Genomic DNA, 16437 nt, shown 5'->3' on the forward strand with positions numbered 1-16437 from the left:
CTTTACCTGCTTCTTACTGTGTGGTCTGGGACACCAGTCGGTGAATTAGTTGTTCTTCAATTTAGATGAATTTATATGCCAAGAGAATGCTCATTATCTGACAGGGTCGGAGGAGTAGCTGTGTCCTTAGCTGGGGAAGCACTTGTTGGCAGGGCTGGAAATAAGACGAAGCACTCTGCAGAAAGGAGGAAGAGGGCAACATGCCAGATATTAAGTAGAGTGCAGAAGACAGTTACTGGAGACAAGCAGTTTGGGCTCCTTTAGCACCTTCTCTATTCACAACAGAGAACGTGCTAAGGAATGTTGAGGTAGAAATAAATTTCTCTCTCAACATTTTTATGCATGTTTTCTTATTGCTAATCTAAGCAGCACAGTATAGGTCTATCAATCTGAACAGGCCAGTACAGGTCTATCACTGCTCCCACACAACAGAGCTATTTGCATTGAACTAGCAAAAACATATAGAGCCCCACGTCCAATTGTTACAGCCCAAATCCTTAGGCAAAAGGAGAAATTCAGCCAGATATTACTAAATTGGTTGGTTGGGGTTCATCTTTTTGCTCAGTTCTACAGATTCTTCTGAACTGCAGAGCCAAAAGCCAGTCACACAGGCCTACATGCCACAGGAACAAGAGAGCCACCAAGAGGGATGATTTGATGGCTAATGCTGAATTTACAACAGCAGTCACTTCGGTTGGAAAGCCCTAAGTGGTATTTATGCTGAAAAAGCACATGTAGTCAAACCAGCAAGTCTTTCCTAAAACTTCTCAATTGTTGCTTTATTTATAAATCCACTCAAGACTTCAAGCAGCAGAAAGCACATGTCTCGATGGTCCTTGATAGCTGTGCAGGACTCAGATGGAGACCATCCAGCCAATACTACCCCCACACTGGCTGGGGCACAAAGATGAAAGCAGCACACTCCAGGGCTAGTGATGGGCCCATGTAATTCATAATCAAATCAGGGGCTGGCTTCTCATTCCAGACAATAGAGTGGGAACATGTCCCTGCCTTCACCTTTCACACAACCAGCCTACAGCTGTCATTGTGGTTGATGGGACTAGATTATTTTAAGGTCCTTTCCAACCCTAACTATTCTATGATTCTGTGATCCTATAGCAGTTGTACAAAAGATGCCCTGTGCAGAAGGACAGTACCTAATCTCTATCTTTGCCTTTCAAAATGCTTCTCTGTCTCACTCTTCCTAGACACCAGGACTATTAGTAGGTGGAACATGTATCCTTCTGTTTACAGCCAGGGCTACTTATGCTTCCACATTTTTTTACAGGTAACCCTTATTTTTCATGTATTTCAGCACATTATTCTATTAGGTGATTAACTAAATATTCTCTTCCAAATGACAATATTACTGCAAGCTGAATAGATGGGAGAAAATACAACTCTGGGCCACGACCAAGTGATTCAGAGGGGCAGGATTCAGAGGATTTTTTCCAAGCTGGTTCATGCCAGCACTGCACTGGGGAAATTTAAGAGGCCTCTGTGGCATTACTTGCAAATACCACTGGAGGAATGAATCAAAAGCATGTTGCAGAAGATGGTTTTAGTTATTGAAACGAAGATGTATTTGTGACCCATCACTAGAAGTAAGTAGCCTTCATTCAGCTGGGTTTGCATGGGATCTTTGTTGGAGTTTGTTCAACTTGAGGATTAAAACAAACAAGAAAACAATCAACAACAAAAACCCACAAGAAAATGACCAAATGGTTCAGCACAAAACAGAGGTGACAGAGCTGGACAAGTGTTTCAACACTGTCCCCATCAATAGTAGGTAGAGATCAGTGGTGGTTGTTCAGTGACCTTTATAAAATGTATTTGGCCAGAGATATATCCAAGCTGGTGAATGTTAACAAAAAATAACATTCCGTTTCAATTTGAAGTGAAAACACAGCAAGAGGTAAATGCTGCAAAGGCTCAGCCATGGCCTGCCTACAGGGTTGGGAGCTACATCCCCCAGTTTGCATCCCAAAAGGTCCTTTTGGTGAACCATGGGCAGGTTCCTGCCTGTTAACAGTGTCCCACAAACCTCATCTTTAAAAAATGGTTTTTTTTTAAGGAAAAAAAAAGCCAGAAAACTCCACAACAGCCCCACTTTTGTGACATGTTAGAATATGGAGGTATTGCAACTAGCTGGCTCCTGCACAACTGCCTGAGCTGGGCTATGGGCCCTCTAGCCATGCCCGACTTGCTCTTCCTGCAGCTACTGTGCTTCGCTTCTGCTACACCTCATATGCCACCTAGTGGCTTCCGAAGTGAGAAATTCCTTACTAGTCACAACATCCAGACACGCCGCTTCTGCCAGTTGTTCACTACGTCTCATCCTTGCTACTGAAGAAGTTAAGCCGAGGCACTGCTGCAAATCTTCTCCTTGACGTCCTGTCCCAAGAGCTGCCTCTCGTCAGCACGAGCAAGCTCTCCCTCCTCATTGCACCCTCAGAGACCCCCACAAGGAATTTCCACCACCTTGGGCTTTGCTTACAGCTCTCTCCTGTTTGCCCATCATGTTCAAAGCCTTCCTGGACCCTGACCTGCTTTGGCTGCCCACCTTAACCCCTCTGCCCCACCACCTTGACCACATGTCTGGAGGAAAGGGGGCTGTACATGTTACTTTGAAGCATTCAGTGATGTCAGACAGTTGCCACAAAATTCACAGGTTAGTTAAAATCCAAGTTTTAAAAAAATTAAACCAAAAGGGTCTAACGCGGTCTTCCCCCTTCTCTCTTCCGAGTGTCTTCCAAGGGTCAGGGAGGATTTTATCAGCTACTTTTTGAAGGCCCTACAGCCATCTTCATACAGATAAAACGTGTAACAGCATAGCCTAGTGGTTAGGTTGTTTCTCCAAGAAAGAGGAAGTTTTGGTCAAGAACTGTTTTGTCTCCAGAACAGTTAATTCAATTAGACTTCCTCCCTTCTCAGTATGGTGACCTAACCACCATGGTGACAAATACATTTGTGCCTTGGTCAGCCCCTAAGTGCTGCTGGAAAAGCGATGCCATGTCTGCAGAAGAGGTCAGTGGAAACCCCTCGAGGACTGCCAGCACCATGGTTGCTCAGGATGAGCCCAGCTTCAGCCAGGATGCCTCGCCACAGGACACAGAGCACCTGTTTGCAGTTATGAAAGGAAGAATTTTGCCATCATTAAACTGGGGCAATGGGTGTCCAGCTCACAAGCAAAGGAAGGATCTGGACCCAATACATGTTATCTCCAGTACTTGCATTAGGCAGAGGCAGCAATAAAAAAGAAGCCCCCAAAACATTTATTTCTTGTCTTTAATTTCAAAAGCTTGAGAATGGAATAATCCATGCTGAAAATGCCAGAAGTTTCCTTTTCCTGCAACAAACTGTTTGATTTTTATGGAAAACAAAACAAACCAAAACTCCCAAACCAATGCAATTCTTTCAACATTTCTAAATGGTTTACCATTTTTTCCTTTTGGACCACTTGGAGAAATTGCTTTGTGTTTGTGAATGGCCACTGCCAGGCTTCAACACAGACAACAAGCAGACATGCCAAAAATAATTTTTCCCTTTGCCAATGTAACCAAGAAGAATACATGTAGCAACTGCCCAGTATGAGAGGGGGAAATTGCTCCTTTTTCTCCTCTTCTCCATCCACATTTTCTCCTCTTTTTTTCCCTATATTACAATATGCTAAGGGCCCGATCTTGTATTCTGGGCCTTTAAAAGAACTCCAGAACAACAAACTTAAAAGTGAGGAAATGCCATGGAAAGATCCTTATGGTACAACCTTCCCTCCTTCCCCTGCTTTTTCTAAACTACATTTCTATCCAGCCACACTTCGTGTTACTGTCTCCTCACAGTTGATTCAATTACTCAGCTCTGAAAGCCATAAGTCTTTTGAGGTGCTTCAAGCCATTAGCTTTTTAAACCAGGGTCCCTGCCTCTGCTTTGTACAGCAGTCTTTGTATGGTGCCATGTGCCTTTGTGCTAGTATATATAAGCAAGCACAAGCATCAGTTTGTTTTCTCATCATTTAAAATCAAAATGCTGAACCTTTCTGCATTTCAGGGGCATTATACTTTAGAGTATCAGTCCCCCACCAGGTGACCTCTTGCTTTCTCCTGTATTTTTCAAGACGGTTGTTTTATCCAAATAGTATCTCTCTATGTATTTGAACTGATGCTCGAACCCATTTTTGCTCTGCTCTGTATCTTACACCTGGTTTAAATTCAGGTGCTGACCTTAGCTGCTATGCATCACCAGACACCGAGGGCTGTGAGAAATGGTCTTGCCCTTCGGGAACTGGTTCCTCGCTTTAATTAAGGCATCGCAGGTGAACTTACACCATGAACTGCTGCCCTGTAGCTCGGAGAATCAGTTGCACCGTGCAGAAGTCACGCAGTCCTATCTATCAGTTAAACCCCATCCAGGAGGTCATGTCCGTGCAGGGGAACCGCGTAGCAAACCCAGCTTGGAGCCCCCGAGCAGGGCAAGAAACAGCAAAGCCCAGGAAGCAGGAGGGGAGGAAGCAAACCTGGTTTTGAGCCCTGCCTGCCGCGGGAGAGCCGAGGAAGTGAGACGTGTGTGCGCTTAGCAGCTAGAGGGCAGGCTCCTTTTTCCTTTAGAACTTGGAAAATGCTTCCTTGCGGCTGCCGTCGCTTTCAGAGTATGCAACAGGAGCGACTCAGCTCCAAGTCACTTACGGCCAATGGCAGAAGTCTTCTGTGTACAATTAGGGGCCGGGGGGAGCCCAACCCCCAAGACCAAAATCACAGCTACACAAAGCTGATGGTTGCTGTGAAAGGTTTGGCTTCTGCCAGCCAGGCCTATTTCTGACACGCAGAGGGGCCGGAATCGTGTCCAAGTCGGCAATATTCCACAGATGTGGCCTCAGCTCATTGCAGACACCTCACAAAGAGCGCATAGCCTCCCAGGCCTCCACGATGGGAAAAAATAATTGAAAGGGTTTACAAATAACACTCATTAAATCACCCCAATAACTTCCTTTTCTGTTTTTCTTTTCTTCTTTCTTCCTGTTAGGACAAGGACATGCAAAGTGAGCTAAGCAGCCTCTGTGGAGCTCAGTCTCAAGTGATTTACTTACTCCATAGCAAAAAAAATTTCCACTGTTTTCTGTGGCCATGACGGTTGGAAGCTTGGTCCATGGCACTAAACACAGCTGGAGCAGTGTCCAGATGCCTGCCTGGTGCTGCTGGGTGCGAGGCTGCTGGGCCAGGAGTTGCCATGCTGCCATGCAGCCACTCAGATGGGCAGGTTTATGTCTTTAAAGGAAAATTCTCCTTCTCTTTGTTGTTTCTTGAAAGAGCCATTGAAAAATCACCTGTCGTGGTATTACTTTTTGCGGTGGAAACATCCCCATTGAAGTTTAAGGGGAGACTATTACACTGCCTAGTACCACTGCTATTCATACAATGAAGGACTAGGGCAAGTAACACTGCAAGTGGTGCCTAAAAATTAATGTAATTATGGAGGTTCTGCCAGTGCAGGGATTTGTCTTGTTGGAAACACTAGGCAGTGCCAGCTTAACTCTGTGTTGAACAGGGGAAGGATTGCAGTTTTTTCCCCATCGTGCAGCAGACCTTGTGCTTCCTGATGAAAATAACTTCAAGGGCACCCTTGATAGGCAGCAACATGGGGGAACCCACCAGAGAAGCAAGGCTTGGTCAGGACTGGGTCACTTTTTTCAGCCAGGCAGTAGCCAGAAATCAAGAAGTCCCCAAAGACACAGTTCCCTGGAAAATAGAGTCTTGCATGGGTGGCACACTGCTCCAGGCTGAAACAGGATAGCCAGCCTTAACATAAATACAGTCCTCTGTAGATACTGAGAAAATCTGTCCTTTCATTGCACTTCTTCTTGCTTATCTGCAAACGTCAAAATCTTATGGCTCTAACATACGGACATCTGATGTGTGAGGTACTGCTCCATTCAATGGAGAAAGGCTTTAAAGAAATTTGGATAGTTAAGATGCCGTTAGAGGTCTGCAGAGCCCCCATCCCTGGGAATGGAGATAGCCATGAGAAGTGCTCATCTTCTCATTGTTCACCAGCCAAAAGGCAAAGGTTTCTGTGAAAAAGCACCAGCAGAAGGCAGGAGGAGACATTTAAATACAGCTTTGTGTCAATGCAGGCAGTGGGGAGAGGGCAGGCGGAGGTGGAGCTGCGAGGAGACAGCCTGGTGGGAGGGCTGCCACTGCCTTCCTCTGCCCTGCCTTTCTCTGCGGGTGATGTTCATGGCCACATTCCAAGTGACACAGTTATCGGAAACACAAAATCTTGATGGCAGCAGCCCCTGGTTTCTTGGCAGGCTGCAGCTGCTGGAGAGCTGCTGCTGGACCCATCCTGTGGCTCAGTCACTACTGTGTTTGGATGACAGTTTATCTTTCTGGTAGCTTTTGCTTCTGGGTTGGTTGGTATGGCTCCAGCTTGCTTTTGCCTTTTTTTCTTTTAGGGAGGTGTAAAGCACTTTCTACATGTGTAAGGTCACATCTGATGAAGGATAAGCAAGCACCATTACACAGCACATCTATTTTTCTTGTTTAACATAAGTGTAAAGCCAAGCCATGAACAGAACAAGAACATATCCTCCTGGACTGTGCAGGTAAAAGAGGTGCAAGAGCAGAAGTAGGATTAGAGGGCAAACCTTCTGCCAGCTGTCATAACCAGGGGCAAGGCCTGACTTCAGATTTAATACTCTTGTTATAAATAGCACTAGTCAAAGCTCCCAAGTAGAAATACAGGGAAATGAAGCTAAACGGGTAGTCATTGAACAGATTTTCTCTGCTGCCAAATATGAACCCAATGACAAACAGTATTTTCCTTAGAGGTGTGGGGGAAACCAGGTAGGGAGGTAAGGGGGTGCATTGGTGAGAGCAGCTTCTGCTGCTTATCACAGGCCCCTTTCTCTGCTCCTGCCTGGGCTCTCCCAGTACCAACACCTCTGCTCGATGCTTGATAGATGCTTGCTCCAGGACCCTCAAGGAGTTCAGCTGCATGGAAGCCTGAGCTGTCTCTTGCTTAAGAGAGGAAACGCTGCAGCAGCTTCTTCCTCTTCACACATTTACCAAAATCTCTCTTGCCTCAAGCTCCCTGCTCCTTCATTTGCAGCCTCTCTCTCACACAGGAAGCCCTTGCTGGCAGGGACACTGAGACCAGGTTAGAGAGACAAGTCCATGGCTGAGATTTCTACTATGCATTCTTCTATTGGTTTATCATAGAATCATAGAATAGTTAGAGTTGGAAAGGACCTTAAGATCATCTAGTTCCAACCCTCCTGCCATGGGCAGGGACACCTCACACTACACCAGATCACCCAAGGCTTCATCCAACCTGGTATTGAACACCACCAGGGATGGAGCATTCGCAACTTCCCTGGGCAACCCATTCCAGTGCCTCACCACCCTAACAGGAAAGAATTTCCTCCTTATATCCAATCTAAACTTCCCCTGTTTAAGTTTGAACCTGTTACCCCTCGTCCTGTCACTACAGTCCCTAATGAAGAGTCCCTCTCCAGCATCCTTATAGCCCCCCTTCGGATACTGGAAGTCTGCTCTGAGGTCTCCATGCAGCCTTCTCTTCTCCAGGCTGAACAGCTCCAACTTCCTCAGCCTGTCTTCATACGGGAGGTGCTTCAGTCCCCTGATCATCCTCGTGGCCCTCCTCTGGACTTGTTCCAACAGTTCCATGTCCTTTTTATGTTGAGGACACCAGAACTGCACACAATACTCCAAGTGAGGTCTCACAAGAGCAAAGTAGAGGGGCAGGATCACCTCCTTTGACCTGCTGGTCACACTCCTTTTGATGCAGCCCAGGATACGGTTGGCTTTCTGGGCTGCAAGCACACACTGAAGCCAGCTCATGTTCAGTTTCTCATCAACCAGCACGCCCAAGTCCTTCTCCACAGGGCTGCTCTGAATCTCTTCTCTGCCCAACCTGTAGCTGTGCCTGGGATTGCTCTGACCCAGGTGTAAGACCTTGCACTTGTCATGGTTAAACTTCATGAGGTTGGCATCAGCCCACCTCACAAGCTTGTCGAGGTATTTTCTTCCTAGTAGCTGGTGCAGTGCTGTGTTTTGGCTTCAGTCTGACAACAGTGCTGATAACACACCGATGATTCAGTTGTTGCTCAGTAGCAATTGCTCTGATCAAAGGCTTTTCAGTCTCTCATGCTCTGCCAGTGAGGAGGGGCACAAGAAGCCAGGAGGAAGCAGAGACAGGACACCCAACCCAAACTAGCCAAAGCGGTATTCCATACCATGTCATGCCCAGTATATAAACTGGGGGGAGTACCAGTTGCAATCTACTGTAGGGCATGTCAGCAGGAGAGCACCACCACCTCTCCTCCATTCCTCACTTAGCCAGCCCCAGCTGAAGGAAATACTCTTCCTCTACTGCTTGCACCAGCAGGTTTGCATATAAAAAGCCTGCTCCTGACAGCAAAGGCCAGTTGTGGACAGAACCTCCCAGTTCATTCCTGCAAGCCAAGCTGCTGGAAATAACTTTTTGTTAGGATTAACCATGCCAGATTCAAACCTCCCAGTGCCTCCTGATTTGGTGCTTCCCCAGCTCCCCACTCCCATCCCCTCAGACAGCATCTCTCAAAAATATGCATGAAATAACAACAGCAAGATACTCATTGTTAGCAAATTTGTCATTGATTATAACAAAACAATCTGCTAGCCCAGATCCCCTGGTGGGATTATGTATGCACAGAAGAGGCATGAGAAAGAGCTGACAGAGCAATTGTTTTTACAGTCGTCTCCCAGATGGCTGAGATGTTGGATGGTTTAGCAATTCACTCCACAGAATTCCTTACAATAAAGAAGAGGGACTGATGTCTCCCATAGAGATGCAGAGAAGGACCCAGTGGTAGATGCAGGGCTAGACCCATGCTCTCAGTAGTGCACTTGTGACCCCGCCTGGTGCAACATTGCATGACAGGAGTTATGTTTTTGTAGTCAGATTCCTGGTAGAGAGAAGCTTCAGGGGCAAAGAGCCAGCTGAGTCCAGCTGAACCACAGCACGCTCAGGCTGTTTGTGGTTTGTTTAACTCACAGCCCCTTTTAATAAATCTCAGCTGTGCCCTTGCTGGTGGCAGATCTCCCGTGGCTACAGCACACACACAGGTGCAGCACCCAGTGATCCCATTGCTGAGAATGCTGTGGACATGGCCAGGTCTTTGGCTGGGACAGCTGCTCTCACAGCGCTCGTTTCCACCCGTCTGTCACAGCGTACACAGACTTCCTGTGGTAGGGAGCATTGCTGGGTAGTGGGATCAATCACACCCCTGTCTAGCAGGTTGTTAAGGCAGGAAGGTTTCCATTAAGTCAGCAAGGGTGTTAATTTATAGCATGTTTGCTACTTCTCTCCAAATACTCTTCCAGGTGAGAGCTCACTCCCTCATGCTCACTGTACACTAAGTGCAAAGATTAACAAGCATTTTGCTTAACTGCAGTGGTTGATGAGGTCCTTCACCCTCCCCACCCTCCACTGTGGGCTCCTGGCCTCTACTTCAGGTTGAGCTGCTGCTCAAACTGCATCAGAAGGTTTTCCTAGCTGAAATAAAACCTAAATAAAACATATTTATGTATATGTATTTTGGCCTAAGAGTGGCTATTTATGGGTATAACGTTGTGAATGAGCATTGTAAATACAAGGCCAAATTTTGCAAAAACTGCTGTTTGGACAAGTTCCAAGTGATTGTGTACCAAGAGCTAATCATTAGTAGAGTCTGAGTCTGCTTCCCCACTCACAAACACTACAGATTTTGTTAGCTTTTTGATATCAAAAATATCTTCTCAGAGTTGAGCAACTAAAGGTTTATTATTGGATTAAGGACAAGCTAACCAGCAATGGAATGAATAATAAATGTATAGAGCATTACTTTATTTTGTAGGGAAATGCAATTACTTACATCACATATGTTGTAGGAAAGTTCTATTAATTACATCTTAGAGGTGAGGTCACTAGTTTCTAACAAAATATTTTAGAGTACAAACTTGAAACACAACAAGCCATGCTGCATTTTCATATTTGCAGCAAGAATTATGTGAAATATCCAATTAAAAAGAATGTTTAATCATAACTCATTGGCTTGTACCACTTCAAGTGAGATAACTGTGGTTTGCTTTTCTCTTGTTAGCATGGTGCCTCTTCATTATTACAAAACTTTAAAGTGAAGATAATACCACTCAGGTCTCAGATACACCTGAGTGAATCTTGAACCACAAAGAGTCAAAGGACTCTAGAGCTGTACGATGCCACCAGCCACTCCTTTCCACTGCTTTGCATTTCGTAGAGCTCCTTACATTACATACAATATAGTTTCATTGCGCTTGTTCCATCCAAGTGAAAAGCAATAGAGAATTAAGTCCACTTTTATGCATAAAGACATGTTCGATCTGCTGCTTTCTTCCAAGTTTGTTGTGCAAATGCAGACGTAGGTTATGGGTAATAAGCCTGCAATAGCACCTGTTGCAAGCCTGTTGCAAGCCTGCACTCAGAAGGAGATAAGTCAGCAAAAAATTAAAACAAAAACTAGACTACATATAATAGTGATGTCTTTTTTGTATGACAGATAGAGATTAACAAGTGACAAGCTCTCTAAGTCCATTAATGATGCTCTTAGAGATGAGAAAAAAATATGCTCTTACATTTGCAATAACCAGAAGGAATCACCAAAACAAGAACAGAAAAACACCAGGTATTCCTAATAAATTCTTATTTCATGTGCCAAATTTCAGCCAAAGAAGGATTTTTGATTAGTTAGCAAAAGTTTGAAAGCCTGAGATTACTACAGAAAAGCTGGCACAATAGTAACTGCTGATGATTGCTAGTGGAAATCATTGCAACTTGTCTCTCTTCCTGTTGCAGAGCCATCTCACATGGGTCTGGATAAATCGGCCATTTTTATCTAGATCAGGGTATCTCGTTTCCATTGACACCCTTCCCTCAGCAGTGGGAGTTTAACAACAGGAGGCAAGACCACAGCCTCCTCCCCTCCCTGGGTGTAGAATTGGCTGGTGTAGTCTCAAAAATCACTGTCTGTGGTGGAACAGGCTACCCAAGAAAGTTATGAATGCTCCATCCCTGGCAGTGTTCAAGGCCAGGTTGGATGAAGCCTTGGGTGATCTGGTGTAGTGTGAGGTGTCTCTGCCCATGGCAGGGGGGTTGGAACTGGATGATCTTTAAGGTCTCTTCCAGCCCTAACCATCCTATGACTCTATGCTGTAACATCACTCGCACAACTGGAGGGCTTCTTTGGTTTTGCTCTTTACAGACACATTAAGCTGAAAATATGTACCCTTGTAAAGAGTGAGAAACGGCAGCCATAACAGGAAAAGGAATATTGTGTCTTGAACAAAAAAAATTGTGTCCTCTGCAGTGAAGAATAAGCAGCAGCAGGTTACTGTCAGCAAGTCCACTGTGCTGTTTCCTCTGTAGCAGAGTGGAGAGCACATCTTGCTAGCACATAGCTGGGAAAAGCCCAACCACTAAAGAGAACATCCCAGGATTACAACCCTTCCGGCTGTGCAGTGACTTGTGTTACACCAGGCAGAAATAAGAGAACCTGCAAGTGGAGAATTATGGTGATAGTGCCTGGCTGCTCTATAGGGCACGGCTGCGGCTGAATGTGGTTATGGGCAATCATGTTGGGCAACATCGTAAAAAACATGAGCAGGCTGCAGGTCTCCTCAGACTTGTGTCACTTACCTCAGGTGCTCGGTGAAGTGTTCAAGTCTGTGGTATGGACCAGTCTGAATGGAGGGAGGAAAAATCACACTGTACCCATAAGAAAAAAATCATTGGAAAAGGCCTTGAGATGTTCCCACATGAAAGAGAAGCAAAGATCTGGAGGCAGGAGCTGGAGTCAGTGGTTGGCACATACATTTTTTGAATTGCACAGACACATTGGAAGTTTTATGTGCTGTTCAAAAAGGATGTGGCAATTTCTGAATGTCATTGAAGCCAGCTCTGGTTTCCAAATTAACTCCCTGTCTCCCCAACCTTTTCATTAGAGACAGTCCCTTACAAATCCTTGAAAGCAAGAAGAGGTAGAAGGTACTACGTTCTACTTTCCACGTGGGAAGCCTAACCAGCAGGTTAATCTTTAAATGACTTGAGCCTTTTTAGCATTTCTTCCAGCAGTGGAATTCCATGTTATTACTACTGCAAGTCTTGACTGTGCCAGGGGTTCCACAGAGTTGGGATGTCTATGAGAGGGAGACGCTGAATGACTGAACTGTGCTGGTGGAAGAAAGTGGAGTTTTCAGACTGAATATGCTCATTCCTTCTGGAACAACACAAGTGGAAGACCACTGGCTTATTATGAAGTCCCTTCCACCATAGACTGTGTTAAAGCTGGTTGGAAATGGGAAGTATTGTGGCCCTATTTATTCCCATTAAGCAAAAGGGAGCAATTAATGTACTTTATGGAATCAACTATCCAGAATAGGAGCCACCATCCAAAACTCAAGCACATGACACAAGTCTTCTGAGGGAGCTGAGCTGTGCCTGCAAATGCATTGCTGGGTGTTGCCTGTGTCCTGGGTTCAGCAGTAGCAGTCATTTTTCTCCTTCTTAATAGGTGGTGCAGTGCTGTGTTTTGACTTTCAGGCTGGGAACAGCGCTGATAACGCCGATGTTTTTAGTTGCTGCTCAGTAACATTTAGTCTGACCAAGGACTTTGTGAGGCTCATGCTCTGCCAGGGAGGAGGGGAAGCCAGGAGGAAGCAGAGACAGGACACCTGACCCAAACTAACCAAAGAGGTATTCCATACCACAGCACGTCATGTCATGTATATAAACTGGGGGCAGATACCCAGAAGGGCTAGATCGCTGCTTGGGTCGGGTCGGGATAGGTATCAGTTGACAGGTGGAAAGCAGTTGTATTCTCTTCCTTTGTTATTTCCCTTATCATTATTGTTATTGGTGGTAGCAGCAGTGATTTGTGTTATACCTTAGTTACTGGACTGTTCTTATCTCAACCCGTGGGAGTTACATTCTTTCGATTCTCCTCCCCATCCCTCCAGGAGCAGGGGAGGAAGAGGGGGGAGTGAGAGGGAGACTGCATGGTTCTGAGTTACCGGCTGGGCTTAAACCACGACAGCCTGGTAGTATAAACTGCATGAACCTCTAGCTGGAACAGAGCTTGGAGCTGCGAGCAAAGTGTTTCCTCATGTTAAGTCAAGAAGGCAGTGCCTGTTCTTTGTAAATAAACAGTTAGGTTTTGAAACAATCCTGACTCTAAAGAATTAACTGAAACAATTCAAACTTTGGCTGACAACTAGGGTGAAAAAAAAAAAGTAATAAATCCTCTTTATCAAGAGGAACAGAGGAGAGCTGAAAAAGGTTCAAAGAGTACAGGATCAGTAAAGGTATGACACAACTTCTGTACAAGGATCAGTGCAGGAGAGAGGCGCTTCTCAAGCTGGAAAAGAGATGGGGTACATGGAAATCTATGAAATCATTAGTAACACAAAGAGAGTGGATAGGGATCAAGTGTTGATTGTGTCTCCAGGACAATGACAGGCCAGCTAATGAAGCTGATAGGAGCCAAGTTCAAAGGAAACACAAGGAAGAAGTTTGTTATGCAGCAGGCAGTGGATCTGCCAAGAATGTCCTTTCCAAAACATGCTGCGATTGCAAGGAGCTGACATGCTCTCCCAAGTATTTGGATGGGTCCATGCCACAGGCAAACCACAGCAGTTTTGGGAAATCCTCTGAGCTGAAGATAGCTGGAAGCTGTGGTAATAATGGAGAAATAATCAATATGTTAGTCTGTTCTTTATTTTTCTTAGGAGTCTGCTTATGGCCACTGCTGGAGGCAGAGTAGATGGATGGGTTAGATGGTCTAAAGCAGCACTGCTGTTCTTACCTGGAGTCAAAAATAGATAAGATAGGACTCAAGTAAAGACTGGAATCCCAAAGGGAGCAAAGGTGGCAGCAAGCAGCAAAGCAGGAGGTAAGTGAGGGTTTTGGGTGAAACTGGCACAGTTAAACCACAGTCCAAAGGTGTAGATAAAGACGCAGAAGAAAAAGCTGCTGTTTCAACTCCATCGATGCTCAGGCTGAGCCCAGACATGTCCTGCTGTAATCAGGAGCAAAGCTTCCACTGACTTCAGCAGCTCAAGCCCTAGAGACATAAAGGCAAGCAGGGAAGTGGGGAGTTTCAGGCTCAAAGAATATCTCCAAGATATCAGGAGACACAGCACAGGTGAGTCTGTGCAGGCAGAATTTGCAGTTTATCTGTGTTTCTTAACTATGTGCCAGAATGGTTTGAGTCCTGATCGGATCCGAGTAAATTTGGAATGTAAAGATATTCCTTTGCAGATCCTGCGTAATCCTAAATAATAACTACTCTGCAGGTATTGCCCCCAGCGCAGTTACTTTTACAATCTTTTTTAACAGGCTCTTTGAAATGAGCAGAGTTGCCTCTACTTCACTCCAAATGTGACATAATCCAATAATGAGAAATCAGAGTTGTGGCCCTAAGGCAAGTGCAAAGCCCCCCAAAAGGCCCATAGTTTCAGATTCCCTTAAGGGTATCTCAGCTTAAGAAATATGGCCTCCAAATGTTCCTTTTAAATGGAAGGAACCACCATTCATTAGTTACTCAAAGCACTGATTATTGCATCAATCAGCAAAATAAATACATTTTTTCCCAGAACTGAAGAGTGTTTCACATTCCAGTGGACATTCCTAAATATCATGATTCTCTCTCATACCAACAACAACCATTTCGGGTAATGACCTTGAAATGAGCCTTTCCTGTTCTGTGGTTGTGTTTTTCTGTAGGACTGATCTTTGTTTGGATTACAGCTCCCACATGCAGTTTCTCAATGGCTGCTCACATTATGGTCGGTGTTTCGAGAGGAGACTCTTTTATTCTTTCAGCTGAAGTAGGCTGCTTTTCTTGGAGTGCTGAAAACAAAATCATTTTAAGAAGCTGATCTGATTAACTGGGTTAAGCTAGAAATGTGCCAAATTGCTCTGCAGACATGGCACCGCTGCTGACCTGAACCGAGACTGGAAATCGTTCCAGGCTGTGACGTGCCATGTCTGTTCATGTCAGCTGTGCACTGGGAAATGCACAAAGGAAGCAGCTTGCTGAAAAATGTCCTTCAGCCTAGGGGTCGAAAAGATTCCTGTAAAATGTATTGCCTGGGAGGAAATCATGCTCTCGCACCCAGGGAAGAGTAATGTAATTTCTCACACTATCCATTAGGATTTATCAGTTTTCTTCCAGTGTAGCTAGGAGAGCATTCACAGACAGACACACAGCATTCCTATAAAAAGATTTACAGACGTTTGCCCCATTCAGCCCACCTTGTCCTGTTATTCAGCCTGATGCCATGAGGCCTCAGCAACTGAGGTTGTTTCTTCTTTTCACTATTAAGATAAACAAACCAACCAACCAACAGCCCCCTCACAAAAAAATCCCCAACCAAACACAAAACCGACCCAACCAAAAAAAAAAATAAATAAAAAAAAATCCCAAAATACCCCATTTTGCAGTAATTTGGCTCTGACACTGCAGTTTGACATCTCTGTGTTTACCTTTGTGTCACGTTTGGTCTGTGTGCTGCTCAGATACCGGCTTTGCAAAGCTGGACATCTCTGCAGGGACCACACATTGATGCACACTATTCAAGGATGCATTTTGGGTGCAGGAGGTTGCAGTGGGTCTCACCCAGCTTTTCGGTGTCCATCCTCCTGTTTGTCTTCTCTATCACATCTGCTTCTCTTGAACACATCCAGTGAGGAGGGGACGCTGGCATCCAAAGACAGATGTTCAGAAGAAGAGCAGACATGCCCCAGTGCAAAGCCTCATGGCAGCTGAGGAGGATAGTGCCTAACAGAGCTTTTGTTAGCAGTTAGGAAAGAGAAGCTTCAGAGCTCACTCAGGCTGTAGTCTGATAAGCACTTCCCTTTGAAAGGAGTCCCTCCCATCTGTGCTTTCAGTCCATTTTGTGCTGTCTTCAGGTCATGTCATCACAAGCCAACACGCAGCTGCACCATGAACTGGCCTGGGAAGCTGATCTGGCTGAAAACTCACCCATTTGAAAGGGAAGAAAAAGAGAAAAGGGGAAAAAAAGCCATTTTCCAGCCAGCTTAGTTCTCTGATCTCATTTACCACACAGCAGCCCTAACAGCTGTACCAGTACCTCGTTCTGCAGCTGTGCTGGCTGCTGCCAACTCTTCCTCAAGCAGAAACCCAAGCTTTGCCCCACGGACATGCTCCATAGCAGGAACTGGGTTTTCTCATTTAATTTCCACTACTCAGGCAATTCTAGCTTGTGTAGACAGATGCATAGATGCCCAACGTCTCATTTGAGGAGGTCTTGTTAGAAAGCTCATATGGGGGAGGGTCTGCCAGTGCTCTCTCTTTGTAAAGACAAAGGTAGTAGGAGCAATGCTTTTCTGTGTGCTTCTTGCTTC

The 16437-nt window shown here is 45.3% G+C and overlaps 1 long non-coding RNA gene across 2 annotated transcripts in view; it reads right to left on the reverse strand.

The window, feature by feature from the left end:
* LOC134173844 (uncharacterized) overlaps window positions 1–16147 on the reverse strand; it is a 68360-nt gene extending 52213 nt beyond the window's left edge. Inside the window, exons 1-3 of one of the 2 annotated variants that reach the window (XR_009968413.1) lie at window positions 15212–16147; window positions 15014–15124; window positions 13361–14919 (exon numbers count right to left, since the gene is read on the reverse strand). This is a non-coding gene — a long non-coding RNA (uncharacterized LOC134173844). Of the gene's footprint in view, window positions 1–13360; window positions 14920–15013 lie in introns of both variants that reach the window. The other variant, XR_009968412.1, reaches the window with a different exon arrangement.
* Window positions 16148–16437: the final 290 nt, after the last annotated feature.

This window comes from Pezoporus occidentalis, unplaced genomic scaffold (genome assembly GCF_034315485.1).
Source record: "Pezoporus occidentalis ecotype Australia unplaced genomic scaffold, CSIRO_AGI_Poc_V1 ctg56, whole genome shotgun sequence".
In the NCBI taxonomy this organism is placed as follows: domain Eukaryota; kingdom Metazoa; phylum Chordata; class Aves; order Psittaciformes; family Psittacidae; genus Pezoporus; species Pezoporus occidentalis.